At 45.4% G+C, this 19,864-nt stretch overlaps 1 protein-coding gene and 1 pseudogene across 1 annotated transcript in view; one reads left to right on the top strand and one right to left on the bottom strand.

The window, feature by feature from the left end:
- The window catches only part of LOC122939172 (gastrula zinc finger protein XlCGF26.1-like), a 1,061,774-nt gene that overhangs the window by 266,698 nt on the left and 775,212 nt on the right, over nt 1–19,864 (top strand). The gene's annotated exons all lie outside the window — the stretch shown is intronic.
- LOC122939170 overlaps nt 1–19,864 on the bottom strand; it is a 252,955-nt pseudogene that overhangs the window by 119,499 nt on the left and 113,592 nt on the right.

The raw sequence follows: 19,864 nt of genomic DNA, 5'->3' as shown, positions 1-19,864 counted from the left end.
AACACAGAGGCGTTCCCATGGTGATAGGGACGCTTCAAGTTAGAATATCCTAAAAGAACTGTGTACATGACTGCCCCCTGCTGCCTGGCAGGTGCTGCCAGGCAGCAGGGGGCAGACCCCCCCCCCTGTTTTTAACTCATTGGTGGCCAGTGCGGTCAGCCCCCCCTCCCTCCCCCCCTGTTTTTAACTCATTGTTGGCCAGTGTGGGCGGCCCCCCCCTCCCTCCCCCCCTGTTTTTAACTCACTGGTGGCCAGTGCGGCCGCCCCCCCCCCCTAATTAAAATGACCGACCCCTATCATTGGTGGCACAGTGTGCGGCCTCCCTCTCCCCCCCATCATTGGTGGCAGCGGAGAGTTCCGATCGGAGTCCCAGTTTAATCGCTGGGACTCTGATCGGTAACCATGGCAACCAGGACGCTACTGCAGTCCTGCTTGCCATGGTTACTTTGCAATATTAGAAGCATCATACTTACCTGCTGGCTGCTGCGCTGTCTGTGACCGGCCGGGAGCTCCTCCTACTGGTAAGTGACAGGTCTGTGCGGCGCATTGCTTAATGATCTGTCACTTACCAGTAGGAGGAGCTCCCGGCCGGTCACAGACAGCGCAGCAGCCAGCAGGTAAGTATGATGCTTCTAATATTGCTATGTAACCATGGCAACCAGGACTGCAGTAGCGTCCTGGTTGCCATGGTTACCGATCGGAACTCTCCGCTGCTACCAATGATCGGGGGGGGGAGGGGGGGCCGCACACTGTGCCACCAATGATATAAATACAATAGAGGGAGGGGGGGCCGCACACTGTGCCACCAATGATATAAATACAATAGAGGGAGCGGGGGAGGGGGCCGCACACTGTGCCACCAATGATATAAATACAATAGAGGGAGGGGGGGCCGCACACTGCCACCAATGATATAAATACAATAGAGGGAGGGAGGGGGGGCCGGCCGCACTGGCCACCAATGAGTTAAAAACGGGGGGGGGGGGGGGGGTCTGCCAGGCAGCAGGGGGCAGTCATGTACACAGTTCTTTTAGTATATTCTAACTTGAAGCGTCCCCATCACCATGGGAACGCCTCTGTGTTAGAATATACTGTCGGATCTGAGTTTTCACGAAGTGAAAAATCAGATCTGAAAAAAACAGTTATGCAAACGGATCCGTTCTGAACGCAAGTGTGAAAGTAGCCTTAGATGACCAGATAATCAGCATTATTGTATTGAATTGCTGAAAATTGAAAAGCAGGAGCTGAAGAAACTCCAATCCTTAACTTAGAATTTTTGGTAGATGGATCCCGGTACCACCATGAAGGAAGTCCATGGACTGGGTAGGCAGTCACTACCCTACCCTCCTGCTTAGCATAGAAAGCATAGCTACAGGCATTCACTGCAACATGTACAATGGCTCAAGTTCCGACAGCTAATACACACACTGCAGGTAGGTCTTTGGGGTGGCAGAAGACTATGGTCCTATCTGGAAGAGCAGTGACTTTATGGGCTCAGCAGATAAACCCATTAAAAATTTAGAGTCTATTTGGGTAGTGATCATCAGGGTACAAACTCCCGAGGCAGGGGGTAATGCCTCTGCTGACGCAGCAGCCTGAGCAGCCACTCTGAAGCCCTAATGGAGGCCTACTGAGGAACCAAGTCCGACTGATATCTCTTTACTGGACAAGGCAGTAGATGTCTGGTTGTGTAGAGGGGAAGCAGCAAGTTTGGAACATGATGGACAAGGGAGGACATGTGGGGGGAGTAGAAGTGGCAGCTGCACAGTATGGAACCTGACGGACAAGACTGGAGATGCGCAGCTGTGTAGGGGTAGTAGTAGCGGCAGCAGCAGTACAGTGTGGAACCTGATGGACAAGCATCGTCCTGCTGTGACTGAGATGATGAGTAAGCAGTCCCATCCACAGTCATCCTTTTTCTATGCTGTAACATGCGGCCACCTACCAGAGGTGAGGGAGAGCTGTGACCTGTTACTACAGGCCGGACGGCTGGTGCGGACAGTGCTGCTGCTACCTCCACTACAGCCACCCACATTCTCACTGGTGACTGACATGGTGCGGGTGCTTCCTCTTACATTACCCCATCCACTGAACTCTGTCTTTCTTTTTAAGAACGGAGGCACCGGTCACGGCCTATGGTGTGCGCTGTGACACTGTTGCTACACTTGCGGTTGTCCGCGGCAACGTGTTGCTGTGTGTGCATGCAGTGGCAGTGTCTCGGCCTTCTGGGTGATTGCCGTGAAATGGTTGCCTGCCGCAACGTGTAGCTTTCTATGCTTGTGTGTGCACTTCCCCTTTAAGTGGCTTCCTTCCCTTGTCTGGTGTTGGAAGGGTTAACTCCCTTCCTAGTGTTTGGTGAACACTGGGTTTATGTGGGTGTGGGTGCGGCTGCTTGGGCTTTTTAGCCTCTGCTGGAAGCCTGTAGCTGAGTTGTACTCCAGCCTTGGTGTGTGCTGGAGTTAAGCTCCTTGTCTGGCTTTACCATCTGTCCAGTGAGGGCCACCCTTGTGGTCATAGATGTTCTATGTTATCACAGTGTCTCCTTCCCTTCCTGTCCCTTTTGTGTATGGAGTGGGTTTTGATCAGGGTGTTTGTATGTCTATTTTTTGGTGTTACATGTCTGGTAGTGTTTGGTTTCCAGCATGTTTGCTAGACTTTCCCCTGTCTCACATTTATTGCAGCTATGAGTGTCCTGGGTTCCTGTGTGGTTGTGGTGTTTCCTTAATGTTGGTGTGGACACTAGCACTTGTGCACGGGTTCCAGTCAGTGTGTCTGTGGCAGGTAAGTGTGTTACTGGTTTTACTTACCTGCCATCTCCATATGCTGTATGTGTTCCCCTCTCCTGGCAGCCTGGCCTCAGAGAGAGACTCCTGTTCTTCCGTGTTGAGGATAAACAGGTAGTCTCTCCCCTGCTCCTTAGTGAGGGATTACCAGGGCGACTTAGGGTTTCTAGGAATCCTGAGTATGAGTCGTCCTACCATCGGGGTCCACTCATACGGTGAGGAGTCAGGGAGAGGATTAGGGACGCGGTAGGAGGTGACCTACTCCTTTTTGGCCAGGCTGATCCCCTTTACCCTTTGACACCACACGGTGGGGGGTTTTCCCTCACTCCCCGCCGTGACAGCACCATTGCACCTGCACTGGTTATTCCAACCACAAGGCCCACAGCTAACTGCCAGACGTTAGAGGAGATCTCCTGCCTGTACAAATCATTCCTTCCTCATCCATTGGCCAGAGCTCTATTTCTGGACTCTTTCGCATGCCAGAAAACTTTCATGGGCCTAGAGGACCCAATTCATATTTAAACTGGGTTGTATTAACCATCTGCCAATGTACGGCCTACCGCCCACCCAAAACCTCAGTCTCAATTACTTTCTGGACCCAGGAGCCGGAAGTGGCCGTACAGCGCTAAGATGCCTAAAGGTCCAGTGCTCTCCTAATTCAGCAAACCTTTTCCTCTGGTGCCAGGTGAATGAGTAGAAGGACTTAGCTGGTGGATTGGGGACTGCAAGTCCTGCCGCTGAGTCATCTTTCCCATCTGCTGCTTGGGGCCCACATGACTGCCCATACCGGGCACACACTGCGTCTGAGCACCAGGAGTTGCATAAGGTACATTTTCCTGGAAAAGGGGAGAGTTGAAGGGGCAGTGGACTATTTTTGATGATCACTGATATTTATCTCAAGTGGAGAAGCCAGAGCCACCCTTTGCCTTCTTTGAAACGATCCACAGTTTAACGAGTCCGGACACCATTTTTGTTCCTTTCTTCTCTTCATACTGAGCAGAAGAACGTCTGCACCTTTTTACAGCTGACTGATTGCAAGAACCAAAGACTAAGTTTGTTGTTCTGTCAAAAAGCCGTCTACTCTGCTTGGTTTAATACGGTTGATCGTGGTGACAGAGCCTCGTTAACAATAAAACTCAGTGGTGTACTAAGGGGGGGGGGGGGGGGTCCGCCCTGGGTGCCGACTCTCTGGGGGTGCCAGAAGCAATGAGCGCTTCCATCAATATAGACAGAAGCGCTCATTGCTGGAGCGCAGGGAGCTGGGTCCTGTCACTCACCGCTCAGCTCCTCCGCTCCCTCAGGCCGGCAGCGCACATAATGGTGAAGCAGGAAGACTTCTCCCCGCTCCACCATTCAGCCTGCAGGCACAGATTGCACTGCTGGCCTGTGTGGGTGGGGCCTGCAGCCTGGAAATCTGCATAATCTCCACCCACACTGTGCTGCAGAGCAATCTGTTCCTAAAGGGAAGAGAGGTATGTGAGCTTCAGGAACGTGACAAGGTGAGTAATTACTGTGATTTTCTTTTTTTTAATACAGAGGGGGCACAGAGGGCATTACTACTATGGAGGGGGCAAAGAGGGCTATAACAGAGGGCTTTATTGCTATGGAGGGGGCACAGAGGGCTTTATTGCTATGGAGGGGGCACAGAGGGCATTACTACTATGGAGGGGGCACAGAGGGTATTACTACTATGGAGGGGGCACAGAGGGTATTACTACTATGGAGGGGGCACAGAGGGCATTACTACTATGGAGGGGGGCACAGAAGACTTACTATGGAGGTGGGGCAGAGGTCTTTATTATGATGGAGGGGGCACAGAGCATTTTATTACTATAGAGGGGGCACAGAGGATTTTATTACTAATGTGAAGGGGGCACAGAGGGTATTACTAATGTGAAGGGGGGCACAGAGTCTGGGATTAAGGGTATAATTATTCCCCAGATGTTCCTTACCATTTCCTGCAAATGAGTCCAAAGGGTCTGGGAATGTTCATAACTTCATAACCCAGGTAGTAAACCCAAGACTGAAGTAGTGAAAAGGGTTTTCTGACATTTTTTTAACTGACGACCTATCCTCTGAAATATTTCCAATATGTCCATTATATAATTCATGGACGATCATGGTTACTGGTTTCCCTTACGTCATGACAAATAGTCACATGACACAAGGGGATCCAGTCTCTGCCGCGGCCAGTGTCGGCTGTGGCAATGTCAAACCAGATGAGCCCAGCCGAGCATTGCAGGCTTGGTAGAGAAGGAGCAGAGAGCCAGCGCCAGGAAGCAGGTAAGTAATCTTCCCTTTACAAGTCTAGTAAAGTGGGGGAGTTTGCCAAACCCCCTCATTCTTGCACAACCCCTTTAAGATCTACAATTATAACAGCTGTAACTACACTTCTGAATATACTGATATTTTCTTTTAATTCCTGCTTCAATATATATGCAATATTTTTATAACAAAGCTGAGTCTTCTCGCTATAAATGATAGCAAGAAAAAATATGGAAATTCATGGCATATTTTACAAGGAGGATTCAGAATTGGTTGTTCCTGGTGTGAATTCTCTCATGTTGAACAAGAGATGATTTCCGAGTAAATCATTTGCCACATTCTGAACACGAAAACGGCTTCTCTCCGTTGTGACTTCTCTGATGGTTAGCAAGATGTGTTTTTTCAGTAAAACATTTGCCACATTCTGAACATGAATATGGCTTCTCTCCTGTGTGACTTCTTTGATGTAGAAGAATTGACTTTCTAGTAAAGCATTTTGTACATTGTGAACACGAAAACGGCTTCTCTCCTGTGTGAATTTTCTGATGGCTCTTAAGAGATGATTTTTCAGTAAAAGATTTCCTACATTCTGAACATGAATACGGCTTGTCCCCTGTGTGAATTCTCTGGTGGTTGTTATGATGTATTTTTGTAGTAAAAGATTTGCCACATTCTGAACATGAAAACGGCTTCTCTCCTGTGTGAATTCTCTGATGTTTTTCAAGATGTGTTTTTCTAGTAAAACATTTTCCACATTCTGAGCACGAAAACGGCTTATCTCCTGTGTGAATTTTCTGATGGCTCTTAAGAGATGATTTTTCAGTAAAAGATTTCCTACATTCTGAACATGAATACAATCTTGTCCCCTGTGTGAAGTTTCTGGTGGCTCTGAAGACGTGATTTCTGAGTAAAGGATTTTCCACATTCTGAACATGAATACGGCTTCTCTCCTGTGTGACTTCTTTGATGTAGAAGAAGAACTGACTTTTTAGTAAAGGATTTTGAACATTCTGAACACAAAAACAGCTTATCTCCTGTGTGAATTCTATGATGGCTGTCAAGACTTGATTTATCAGTAAAAGATTTCCTACATTCTGAACATGAAAACGGCTTCTCTCCTGTGTGAGTTCTCTGATGGTCTTGAAGATGTTCTTTTCTAGTAAAACATTTTCCACATTCCGAACATGAAAACGGCTTCTCTCCTGTGTGAATTCGCTGATGGGTTTCAAGATGTTTTTTTTTCGTAAAACATTTTCCACATTCTGAACATGAAAATGGCTTCTCTCCTGTGTGAATTCTCTGATGGTTTTCAAGATGTGATTTGTTAATAAAACATTTCCCACAGTCTGAACAGGAATACAGCTTTTACTGAGCTCTTTGGGTTCCAGAACCTCTTCTGCGAGTTTCATTCTGAGTAAGAGTATGTGATGTATTAGAAGATTGGACTTGTTTTAAAGGATGAGATGATAGATTTTTGCTGTGAAGGTCTGAGGGTACATCTGGGATAATGGCACGCTCTTCATATGTATCAGATATGACACATGGATCATCTGCATTATAATATGTAGATATGAGATGTTTCTCCAAGCTCCCAGTACAGTCATTTACCAAGAACAAAACATTTTTTTAATTATTTTTGGAAATTATTGAAGGCAGCTATCAAAATTCATAACTGACGAGAGGCTAGAGGAGTTGTCCAATTGTCATGTGACCCCACACCTAAAAACATAATGGCCCTAAGTACAGTCCTGATCAAAAGTTTAAGACCACTTGAAAAATGGCAAAAAAATCATATTTTACACTGTTGGATCTTAACAAGGTTCCAAGTAGAGCTTCAACATGCAACAAGAAGAAATGAGAGTGAGACAAAACATTTTTTGAGCATTCAATTAATTGAAAATAATGATTAAACTGAAACAGGCTGTTTTTCAGCTGATCCAAATTTTAGGACCACATGCCTTTAAAAGGCCAAATCTGTGCAAAGATGTGGATTCATTGTCACTTTCTGTCAGGTAGTCACACGTTGTGATGGCAAAGGCAAAAAAACTCTCCCCTTTTGAACGTGGTCGGGTTGTTGAACTGCATAAGCAGGGTCTCTCACAGCGCGCCATCGCTGCTGAGGTGGGACGCAGTAAGACAGTCATTTGGAATTTCTTAAATGATCCTGAGGGTTATGGAACAAAAAAGTCAAGTGGAAGACCCAAAAAAAATTCATTAGCACTGAGCCGGAGGATCCAATTGGCTGTCCGTCAAGACACTGGACGATCCTCGACCCAAATTAAGGCCCTTACAGGTACTGACTGCAGCCCCATAAACATCAGACGGCATCTAAGACTGAAGGGCTTCAAAAACAAAAAAACTTCTTCAAAGACCTCGTCTCCTTGAACGCCACATAACTGCTCGTTTGGACTTTGCAAGAGAGCACCAAACATGGGACATTCAAAAGGTGGAAGAAAGTTCCTGCATGTTCCCCTGATCTAAATCCAATTGAGAACCTTTGGGGATGGATGGCAAGGGAAGTTTACAAAAATGGACAACAGTTCCAGACAGTAGATGGCCTTCGTGCGGCCGTCTTCACTACTTGGAGAAATGTTCCCACTCACCTCATGGAAACGCTTGCATCAAGCATGCCGAAACAAATTTTTAAAGTGATAAACAATAACGGCGGAGCTACTCATTACTGAGTTCATATTTGGAAGTTGAATTTCTGTTTTGGGGGGGGGGGGGTTATTTATTTTTTGGAGGTGTGGTCCTAAACTTTTGATCAGCTGAAAAACAGCCTGTTTCAGTTTATTCGTTGTTTTCATTAAATTGAATGCTCAAAAAATGTTTTGTCTCACTCCCATTTCTTCTTGTTGAAGCTCTACTTGGAATCTTGTTAAGATCCAGCCGTGCTAAATATGTTTTTTTTGCCATTTTTCAAGTGGTCTTAAACTTTTGATCAGGACTGTACATAGAAGGGTGGGACAAGAAGAACAGAGCTGTTACAACTGGCAAGAGTCAGGCAATCATATGCATAGGTTTCTCACATCCTAGAGATCAATCACAGGGAGGCTCAATCTGCGGCTCTCCAGCTGTTGCAAAGCTACAACTCACAGCATGCCCTAATAGCTGTAGGCTATCCAAGCATGCTGGGAGTTGTAGTTTTGCAACAGTTGGAGGGCCGCAAGTTGGGCATCCGTGATCAAACAGAATACTGTGAAAAAGATTCTTTGCCCGGCGTCAGAAGGAGGAGGAGACGCTGCCCCAGTCCATGAACAGCATACAACAATTGATGGCAATATTACAGCAGAAGGTATGAGAAGGGGCAAAAGTCCATAACCAATACTGATGATATGATGTGGGACCAGTTTGTGTTATATCTCAGAAGTCAACCATGGCAAAGGAACCGGTGTGAGAAACTCATAATTACATTGCCTTAAGAGAGGACACAGGTTCATCAAGTTTAATCTATTTTGATCAACTCAAGTGAGAACCGGAACGGACTATACACCAGTTGTTGAAGGCAGAAATAACCTTAGGAAAGAAGAAGCAAGCCAACTGAAAAATGTAATAACTGACTCTAGCATTATAACAATAAGTCATTGTGTGCAACAGAGGTGTCAGGAGGGTCAGGAAACCTACCCCCTATTAGAGGTATGGCAGCCCAATAATCCCAAACAATTTTTCAGATGAAGCCAGAAGGTACCCGGGGGCTGTATGGACGACACATATGGTGACATCTTGCACATTCGTAATTTGGACACCAGAATCCAGTGCAGTCCAGAGTGTATGTGACATGAGACCTGTGAAATGCTGCACAGAGGGACACCAGGACACGTCCAGGAGATTCATGGAAGAGACCTGTCACCCTGATATTACTGAGGAAGGCCTGGAGAGTCACAGCGCAGACCTGAAGGAGTCGTTACCACCTTAGTGTAATGGGCTAGGATCAGCGGGAACACTCCTATGGTTTCCTCTTCTCCTGTCTACTAGTATGTTGGGGCAGTTGCTATGTATTATACAGTAGCTGATCTCTTGCTCAGCCGACCTCTCTTCTGTAGCTCACCTTGTTTGGAGAGGAGCTCCTGACTGGTTAGCCTCGCTGTAAATATTCCTAGTTTCTGCAGGGGCTGCTGGTTATAGTGTAAGCTCTGTGCTTTTCATTTCAGAAATCCTTTTATTTTCTAGTATCTCTCCTAGTTTTCTATATCGGTGTAGTTTTGTTCTTATGGTCAGTCCAGTCTTTACCTCTGATTCTTGTAGTCTGTGTGTGGTTGGGGGGAGGGGATGTTCCATGTTTCAGTCTCTCCTGCCTTGATTCTAGTTCAGCTCTGCTCACTTTGGGTTGGGTCTTAGTGTCCTCCTGTTGTCTGTTTTAGGGTCAGTTTTAGGGTCCATTCACACGTGCGTGGTGTATTGCGGATCCGCAATACACCCGGCCGACACCCCCATACAACAGCATATTTTTGTCTGCAGCTGCGGCCAAGAATAGGACATGTTCTATTTTTTTCAGGAGCTGCGGATCGTAAGTTCAGGGCCGCGCTCTGGAAATGCGGATGCGTTGAGTACATAGTGTGCTCTCGGCATCCATTCCGTCCACATAAAGAATGAATAGGTCTGCACCCATTCCGCAGAATTGCGGAACGGGTGCAGACACATTTATACGGACGTGTGAATGGACCCTTAGAGAGGGACAGTGATGTCTGGTATTAGGGTCAGCATGTAAGGACAGATATAGGGAAAGGTCCAGTCAGTGCCACATAGTGTCTGTTCAATCATCCGTTCACCATATAACCCCCATCATCCATCTGTTCCATTGTCTGATTACCATACCCATCCTGGCCCAGTCATCTACTGATGAGTTCCTAACTCCTGGCTTTCTTCTTACCTGCTAGTGCTGTGATATGTGCTTTGTATTACACAGTTTGGTCCTACTGTAAGTCCTGGGGGTATCTGAGTACTGGAGGACACTGTTAGGACCTGGGGAAGGCGCCTGCTATAGGGGGAAGTCCAATTCAGGGTCATTATGGTTACAGACTCATCTCTGCTTCATTTAGTGGTCACTACTTACCTGGGCTCTTATCTGTAGGGTTCTCCTCCATGTATTCCTCATCACCCCTCACATCCGTCTCTGTAGGGATCTCCTCCTTGTATTCCTCATCGCCTCTCACATCTGTCTCTGTAGGAATCTCCTCCTTGCATTCCTCATCGCCCCTCACATCTGTCTCTGTAGGAATCTCCTCCTTGCATTCCTCATCGCCCCTCACATCTGTCTCTGTAGGGATCTTCTCCTTGTATTCCTCATGGCCCCTCACATCTGTCTCTGTAGGGATCTCCTCCTTGTATTCCTCATCGCTCCTCACATTTGTCTCTGTAGCATTAATATTATTCAGATCTTCATCCTGATTCAAAATGTGTGAAACAAATATTGTGAATTACAGGACAGTTGGACAAGTTGAGAGGAATGTTTTAGATGCCTACAAAACATCATTAAAAGAGTTATCCAACTTTAAACTTGTGTAATAGACCCCTTCAGAGAGGCGGACCCCCGGTGGAGTTCATACTTACTTGGTCCCTGCCTTCGTCAACGTCAGTGACATACTGCATGGGTGTCAGGTGCTCCCCTGCCCTGTCAACTGGATGTTGATTCTCAGAGACCCGGGATCTGCAGAGCTGCCCATGTATCGATGGAGCTGGAAGCCACCAGCAGGGATTAGGTGAGTATGAATCCAGCCACTCTGAAGGGGTCTGTTAAATAATTAGGCTGGATAACCTCTTTAAAAGGGATTAAGAAGCAGGAATTCTACCAGCGACTGGTTTCTCTGGAGGCCTACATGACAGCACCACATGGAGATTGCCCTTCTAGTCTTCTGCAGGGACAGGAACACAGAGAGGTTACAAGGCTCCTCTCACCATCTCCCTCCAGTGTTTTCTGAAATACTACACCAGGATGGATGCAACTAAATATGTATTTACTCATTACCAATGACACCACATGGAGCGATACCAGATAAGCATGTGGTTGGGGGAGAAGGGAGTCTGGGTCAAATCTCTCAAGGGTTAACTCCTGATTGTATTAGATGTCCAGTCTGTAATAAAGCTTCAGTAGATGCCTCTGCTCTCTCTGCCCATGGAACTAAAATGTCCCTGGTGTGATTGGCTTTAATTCCATCTGGACCAGGAACTCTTATTACAGAATTATTGGATTGCAGTCTTCAGCGACCTCGCCAATGTGGTCTCTGAGACCTTTTTCTCCTTGTTCCTTCCTGAGAACTGTATCAACAGAATTGGATCTTATCTCCAGGATCTCAAGGCATCTAAATATTTCCTATTAATCTTTTGACATCTAAAGATGTAGAATCACCGTTGTGAGGGGATGCATTGAAAAAATTGAAAAAACATCTCTTGGTTAAGGTGAAAAGCTGAGGCAATTTTAGGGAGAAAGGCCGGATACACTTTTATGATCTTATTAAAATCTTTGAGATAAGACTCACCGATGCAAAGGGGCTGTATTTTCCCGACACTACAGGCCAAGGTAATGGCATCCAGGAAAACAGTTTTAAGGGACAAGAATCTCAAACTCAACTCCTCAAGAGTATCGCAGAGACCCCTGAAGTTAGGTCTCAAAGAGGAATGGATTGTTTTAGGGCTGGTCTGATCCAGGATGTAGCCTTAATGAACATTTTGATCCATCTATAGTCTGCAAGGGGAAGGTCCAGAAAACAACCCAGGGCTGAGATCTGTACCTTTAGGCTCCTGGGTCTAACCCCATTATCATATCCTGTCACACTTCGGTGTTTGTGGGGAAGGGGGACACCACACCGAGCATAGGAGGGACAGGGGTGAGGGAATAAGGCCTGGAAACTAGGGACACAGAGCAGGACACCTCCGAGAGCAACCCTAATCAAAGTCCTGACTATGCGACAGGCTGTTCACCCGCCGGAACAGCCTGCCGCTAATGTAAAAGTAGCCTAAAAAGGAACCGAACAGATTCGTACCAGGAGCAAAATCTCTTTCAAGCTTCCCTTTAAACTGGTGAGGTAAGTTCTTTGGGACTCTGCTGTAAGGTAGATATTACTCTGACAGTCCCTGAATTTTCAGGATTTCCCTCTAAGGATTCAAGCTTTCAGAATTTCTGCATCTGGACCTTTCGATACAGAAGAGGGCCCTGGAGAAGAACAATATTTTATCTTAGATACAGAGGTTCTGGGTCTTCCAGAAATAAATACTTCAGGATCGGGAACCAGCTGTGCTTTGGACAGAATTAAGTCATTTGAATGACACTGGTTGCTTTTAACCATATATTCTTCAGGACGGCCGGAATAAAAGGAAAAGGAGGAAATGAGCATGCTAGGCCCATATTCTATTCCTGAGCACCTCATCCCTTTTTGCTGGTATCCATAGGGACTTACATTCCAAAGAATCCTTCATTACAGGTTTTCTGGGAAAAAGTCCACGAAAGTAAAGCCCGTCTTCTCACTCTGGATAAAAATGATTTTTCCCACGGCGCAAAGAAGCCTACCACGGTCCATATGTTAATGGTAAGAAAAGATCTTTATTGCAGGTTTACTTTATTGCGTAAAGATCCTTTCTTACCATTAACATCTGGACCGTGGTTGGCTCCTTTGCACCGTGGGAAAAAACCTTTTACTCTTTGAAAACTCGCAACTTCTTGGAGACTCCAGGTATCTCTCTCTGATAAGAAGATTTCCCTCCGTGGCTGCAGGTCCACCACCAACTGGGATTCCAGTATACATCTTGATGAGCTTCTACTAGAGTTGTGCCTACAGGTAGCACAACCACTAAAGGTGAGCCTTGTACTGGAACCATTTCTCTACCTATTTTAAAACGGTATTACCCTATCGTGCTGGATAAACAGCACAAATAAAAGCCTGTGGATTTGCTCTCACTCTGGGAAGAAGAATTGTTTGGTTTAGGCAGTAAGAATCAATTTCTGGAGAGAACAGACGTGAAACTGGCTCCAAAGAACTGTGGAGATGCAGAAGGTCATTAATCCTAAGATGTCCATAGCTTCCTTTAATAAGCAGTGACTCTTTCTCCAGAAGACTGATATTTTCCCCTGTATCATCTCATATTTGAGAATTGGCAGAAATGAGTGTTTGTCAAGAAAAATCTTCCTGGTGTCTGGAGAGAAATCTGATTTCTTGATGTTCATGATCCAACAATTCTCCAAAAATCCACAATTTATAGGTAGTTTGGAGAATTGGAGTGGATTCTGCAATCAAGAGAAAATTGTCCAAACTATGATGATATCTCTTTCTCTGAGGAAGGCCAGGATCTCTACTACCAGATTTTTGAAAAGTCACTGGGCAGAGGGTGCCCACAGAGAGGGCTCTGAGTGCCGCCCCAGGAACCAGCACCATAGGTTCGCCACCACTGATCTAGGCTGTTCTGACTTTTAGGAAATGTTGGGCGCAGTGGTTATGTTAGTGCAGGTAGAGTTACCAAGCTCCGGACAGCCCAGTAGAGAGGATCGTGTGATCTACCAACAAGAATGAGCAGCTCCCATAGTTTTGTTGTCCACCACCTAGACACAGGTGGCCCCTTAATTACACCCCTGTCTCTGCCCAGACCTTTTTCAGACATTCAGCAGAAGGAAATCTGACATCATGGCGTCCATTATGTGTCCTGCCATTGACAGTCAGCTACTGTAATCTTTGTTTGCAGGGAAGTCGTGATTGGGAAACCTGGACTACTACAGACTGGAACCGTATGGTTTTTAGTAACAATTCTAGGCCCTCTTTGGGTTCCAGTATGGAGGTCTCCTGGTGAGCGCTTCAATCCTTTGCTATGGAGCGACATACTGCCCTAACTGCTGGTGTGATGATCGTGGGAGCCATCGCATACGACAGTCAGTGACCCCTAGTAGTGGTACGAGGGGCACTATCAGCTCAGGGATATGTGCAGGACATCCTGCCGCCACAAGAATTCTTCTCAGCACTTTTCAGTTGGATAATGCTCTCCTGCGCACAGCGAGGCTTCCCCAGGAATGTCTCCTCCTGTTTTATTACCTATAAAGCATTTATGGGAACAGCTGCAATGTGAGCTTCAGCAGCCTATGAGTGTGCAGGATCTACAGGAGCATCTGTAACATCTGTGGGCAAATTGCATCACGATATACCGCGGTATTAAAAAAACGGCGATATGGCGATATCGCTGTTTCCTAAATACCGCTGTATTTCGTGACGTCATAGAAGCGGTTATGTGCGCTGACCGCTTCTAAATCTGCATCCGCGGCCGCCCGCCCCAGCATGAACCGATACTGGACATTTGCAGAGTACTTGTACTCGTGCAAATGGCCCCGATACCTGCTGGCCGCTTGCCGCGGCGCTCTTAGCAGTTCGGCAGGCGTGAGGGAAGGAATTCTGTGACTCGAATTCCCGGCCCCCGACCTTTGAGAGGACGCTGTGATCCGCGCAATTAACCCCTCAGGTGTGGCACCTGAGGGGTTAATTGGGCGGATCACAGCGTCCTCTCAGAGGTCGGGTGCCGGGAATGTTCTTCAGTCTCTGCATTGGTGGCAGTGGGCAGTGCGCCCCCCCCTCCCTCCCAAGTATTAATCATTGGAGGCCACAGGGTCGTCCTCCCATCATTGGTGGCAGTGGGCAGTGCGCCCCCTCCCCAGTATTAATCATTGCGCGACGCCCCCCCCCAATCATTGGTGACAGTGGGCAGTTCCGATCGGAGTCCCAGCAGCGTAATGCTGGGGCTCCGATCGGTTACCATGGCAGCCAGGAGTCACGCTACTGAAGTCCTGGCTGCCATGGTATGTTAGTGAGCAGCATTATACTCACGTGTGCCGTGGCCGCTCCTTCTTCTCATAGGTCTGTGCGGCGCATTGCTAATGCTATAAGCATTAGCAATGCGCCGCACAGACAGAAGAAGGAGCGGCCAAGGCGCACGTGAGTATAATACTGCTCACTAACATACCATGGCAGCCAGGACTTCAGTAGCATCCTGGCTGCCATGGTAACCGATCAGAGCCCCAGCATTACACTGCTGGGACTCCGATCGGAACTGCCCACTGCCACCAATGATGGGAGGGGGACCCTGTGGCCACTGCCACCAATGACTAATACTAGGGGTGGGGGGTTGAGTTACCAGAGGGGGCTGATAAGAGGGAGAGGCTGGGGGCACATGAGAGGCTGGGGGGCACATGAGTGGCTGATCAGAGGCTGGGGGGCTGATCAGAGGCTGGGGTGGTACTCCTACTCGGTCTAAAAAAAAAATGGTATCGGGACATCCCTACTATAAACCACTCGTTCTGGTACAGAATTAACCCTGTAATGTTTTTGTTGTTACTAGAAGTCAATTGACTAGTTACTGATACCCGAAATGGTGAAAAATGGCATATAAAAGTATAACAATTAACGTCTCCTTGTGGCTGCCTGGCTGCCCCCATACAGTATAACGTCTTCTTGTGGCTGCCTTGCTGCCCCCATACAGTATAACGTCTCCTTGTGGCTGTCCCCATACAGTATAACGTCTCCTTGTGGCTGCCTTGCTGTCCCCATACAGTATAACGCCTCCTTGTGGCTGCCTTGCTGTCCCCATACAGTATAACGCCTCCTTGTGGCTGCCTTGCTGTCCCCATACAGTATAACGCCTCCTTGTGGCTGCCTTGCTGTCCCCATACAGTATAACGCCTCCTTGTGGCTGTCCCCATACAGTATAACGCCTCCTTGTGGCTGCCTTGCTGTCCCAATACAGTATAACGTCTCCTTGTAGCTGCCCCCATACAGTATAATGTCTCCTTGTGGCCCCAAATGTTTTTTTCTTCTAAATGGGCATTTATCGCGATATATATAGTTATCGCGATAAATGTCTTAATATCGTTATCGTGGGAATATTTTTGATATCGTCCAACCCTACCCCCTACCGACTTCAACATCGGAGCAGTTTATGCTCCGATGTTCTCCTTTTCCCTGTGCTAAATTGCGGTAAAAGGTAGGGTAAAGGCATTTTCTTCTGTTCCGGTGACAAATAGGGCTCTCCATGGGGCTGTCAGGAAGCCCGTTGACTTCACCGGCACTGATGGGAGGGCTTTAGCGCTGCCCTAGCCAGTAAAACGGCTAGGGCAGCTCTCAAGCCCGCCCATCAATGCCGCTGACGTCACCGAACGCATTGCTGTGCGGAAGCTTCCACCCTGGCAGTGTGTTGCAACCATAAGAGCCCTTGCCCTGTGCGACTCAGTGCAGGGCAAAGGAGCGCATTGGAACATGAACTGCTCCGATGCACAAGTCAGGGGGTCTGCCTGGGTGATAATAGAGGTATGTTCTGGTTTAGCTGTTAACCCGGACAACCCTTTTTACTTTGAAGCTAGTTTCACAAATAATTTGAAACTCAAACCTTTTTTATTTTTTAATCAAAAGTGGATTCAGCAAGAGTGGGAAGTAGAAGTCTTGGACCCTCACAAAGTCAGTAATGGTCCTCAGCTATTCTTCCTCATGTTATATCAGTAACTATTATTTAGAATGAAGCTATGATCGGGCATGAATAGGTCCACTCTTTTTCAATAGGACTGATATAAAGGGTAGTGTTTCAGTTATCTGTTTTTGAATATCACATAGTTGCTGATGAGAGATGCAGAGTGCATGCTTGGCTGCTGCTTAATTAAAATGGATCCCTGCAGAGGTTCTTAAGTTAAGAAATACCAGGGTATTTGGTACCTCCATTCCTGTGCTCCTTAATGTCTCACTGTAGTACAGCATAAGCCACTTGGGCTAGGAGTGGTTGGCAGTACCATATCAGCAGAGACTATAGCACTGCATAGTTACTTAGTACGGTTGAAAAAATACATGTGTTCATCATAGTTAACCAAGGGGGGCAGAAAGTTCATGTCCTTAGGAAAGGGATGAGGGTAAAAAAATACCCCAATTTTCTTAGACATTGATGTTTCTCTATAATATGTTATCTAACCCTTTTGTGAAGATGTCACTTGTTGCTGCTGTGACCAGATTCTTATAAAAAAAAATTCTCCTAAGAAACTGTTCCCTTGGCTTTTGCTCAGTTCTCCTATTTTCCAAATCAGTCATGTAAAATTTGAGCATATGCCAGTCCAAAAATGTAGTGTATAATATAAAACTCACACCAAAGTGGATGTACCCATGATATTAGTAAGTGGAAACAATTAGGCTATTATCACTCTGAGCTGCTCTGAAATACAACGTAGGGACTACTGTGTATGTGGCATAAGAGTGCTCTCCATTATGTGTATGCACACCAGGTTGGCTAACTTTTTTCTTCATAAAACCATATTATAAAGAAGTCTTTGCTTTTTAAAATTTATAATAATAAATTTTCCAATAGTTTTTTTTTTTGTTTTTTTTGTATTGCGAGGATATTATATCTGTTTCAGATCCTCCAGTCAAATGTTTTGATGCAAAAGTCTCATTGGAGAAAACTATTTCTTCTTTTGAGGAAAGTACAAAATCTAACTTTATTATTCTTCAAAAGTCAAAAAACTTTGGCAATGAAGGTACCGATTTTACATTCAGAGTAAATAACCAACTTTTCAGTATATTTGCTTTATATATGCTAACTTCTCTTTTTATCTCAAAGACTTCAAGGCTTCTGGCAAAGAAAGAATCTTGTGGAAGAGTCCGAATGTGAAGGGAAGCAAACTCATTTCCTTTACCGATGTTCCGTATCTTATTGTTGGCAGAAAAAGTCTTCAATGTCATTTAGGGAAAGATTTAAATAGTCATAAGAGTAAGAAAAATTCAGGAGAAATAAAAAATCAGGTATTTCCATATTCTGTTCAATGTTGAAATATATTGGACCATTTTTGTAAAATGTTCCACTGACCCCCCCCCCCCCCCCTCCCCAATTATATTGTTTAAGACAAGGATGCTCAACCGGCGGCCATCCAGCTGTTGTAGAACTACAACTCCTAATAGTCCGGGAATGATCCAAGATTTAGTTTTGTAAGGGCTGTAGGTTGATCATTCCTATTTTCAGATAAAAATTGTCTAAGTAGAATGCCTTGAACAGGCTGGCCCATGAAACTACAAACTCCATTGATAAAAGGTAGTGTCAGTGTTTTGCCTATATGTAGTGTGCTGCATGGTAATCCACTTTGTTAGAAATCACAATAAGTCATGATATAGGGAAACATCATTTTTTTTTTAACATGAAAATATGAAAATCCTTTAATTTGTTTCCCTTATAGCAAGATTATTTCCTTATAATTCAATTTCACAGACTGAAGATCATTGCTTTAGAAGTAAAAAGGCGAATAATTCAGAACACAAAGAAAATGGGATGCACAGCTGAAATCCACATTGTACATATTCTTAGATTTCCAGACTTTAAGGTTACTTAGTTATTTATTTTAGATTACTATTATTATAGATTAAAGAGAACCAATTACCAGAATTTGGCCAACAGAAACCAACGGCATGTGATTTCGCTGCTGGGGTTTAGGGCACAAAACATGGCAATTTTGGGTCCTCTTTTAAGAAGTTCAATACCATCAAAGTTATTGTACATGGCAGGCAAAAATGAGTAACCGGTATTTCTCTAGTGGCTTAAAGGGGTTGTCCTAAAAAAAAATTGGATTGTTTGCAAACCAGCACCTGGATCTGAACACTTCTCGAATTGCATATAATTTTAAATTTAGTATCCACAATGAGTTATTCAATTAAATGTATCTGTATAGCACCACCTGTTCACTGAGATGGCCGCACATGCTCAGTTTCATCTTTCAACCGCCTCCTGAGCTGTGATAGGGAGAGCATGGACACGCCTCCTGAGCTGTGATAGGGAGAGCATGGACACGCCCCTTGGACTGCAGCATAAACACGCCCTTAGAGCTGTCAGCCAGATCTAAATCTAGCACAGCATGAAAGAGGAGATCTCTGGATCCATGTGAGATACAGGGCTGGTTCTATCTTTGTTAGAAAGAGATTATCATGTACTATATGATGTTTTTATTTTTAATAATCATGTGATAACCCCTTTATGGACCTGATTGGGCCAAAAAATATCTGAAATAAGATATGACCAACAAGAGCATGGACATTATTTATGTGTAATGACTCAATGAAGTTTTCTAAACCTAAGAAGAACATTTCAAATATTTTAATTGAATAAAGAAAAATAAAAACAAAATAATTTAATATTATATTCATTGTTTTCTCTATGCTCTGTGATTATGAACTACTAGAAAGTAATGTGATTATCGAAGTTCCTGATCTTGAAGTCTTAGGCTACTTTCACACTGGCGTTTGGGGATCCGCTTGTGATATCCGTTCAGAGCTCTCACAAGCAGCCCCAAACGGATCAGTTTAGCCCCAATGCATTCTGAATGGATACGGATCCGTTCAGAATGCATCAGTTTGGCTCCATACCGCCTTTGTTCCATTCTGGAGGCGGACCCCAAAACGCGGCAAGCAGTATTTTGGTGTCTGCCTGGTGGTGCGGAGCCATACGGATCCGTCCTGATTTACAATTTAAGTCAATGGGGACGGATCCGTTTGCATTGACACAAAATTGACTTTCAATGTAAATGAGGACAGATCCATTTGGGACTTAGATTTTTTTTTCAAATATAATACAAATGGATCATATGCTGAACAGATGCATTTGTTTGTATTATCTGTGCGAATCCGTCTATACAAGTACAGGACGGATCCGCACAAAACGCGAGTCTGAAAGTAGCCTTATTTGCAGCATAGCATCTGTTCTAACCGAACATAATGCAAACTTGTTAATATGGAAAATATTTACATACCTTTTGTTAGTGCTAGTCTGTTTTTCCAAGGATCAGGATTCAAAAATTAATTTTACGGAAAGGGTCTTTAAAATCGGAA

This window comes from Bufo gargarizans, chromosome 5 (genome assembly GCF_014858855.1).
Source record: "Bufo gargarizans isolate SCDJY-AF-19 chromosome 5, ASM1485885v1, whole genome shotgun sequence".
Lineage (NCBI taxonomy): Eukaryota > Metazoa > Chordata > Amphibia > Anura > Bufonidae > Bufo > Bufo gargarizans.
This window is presented reverse-complemented; position numbering and strand designations above follow the sequence as displayed.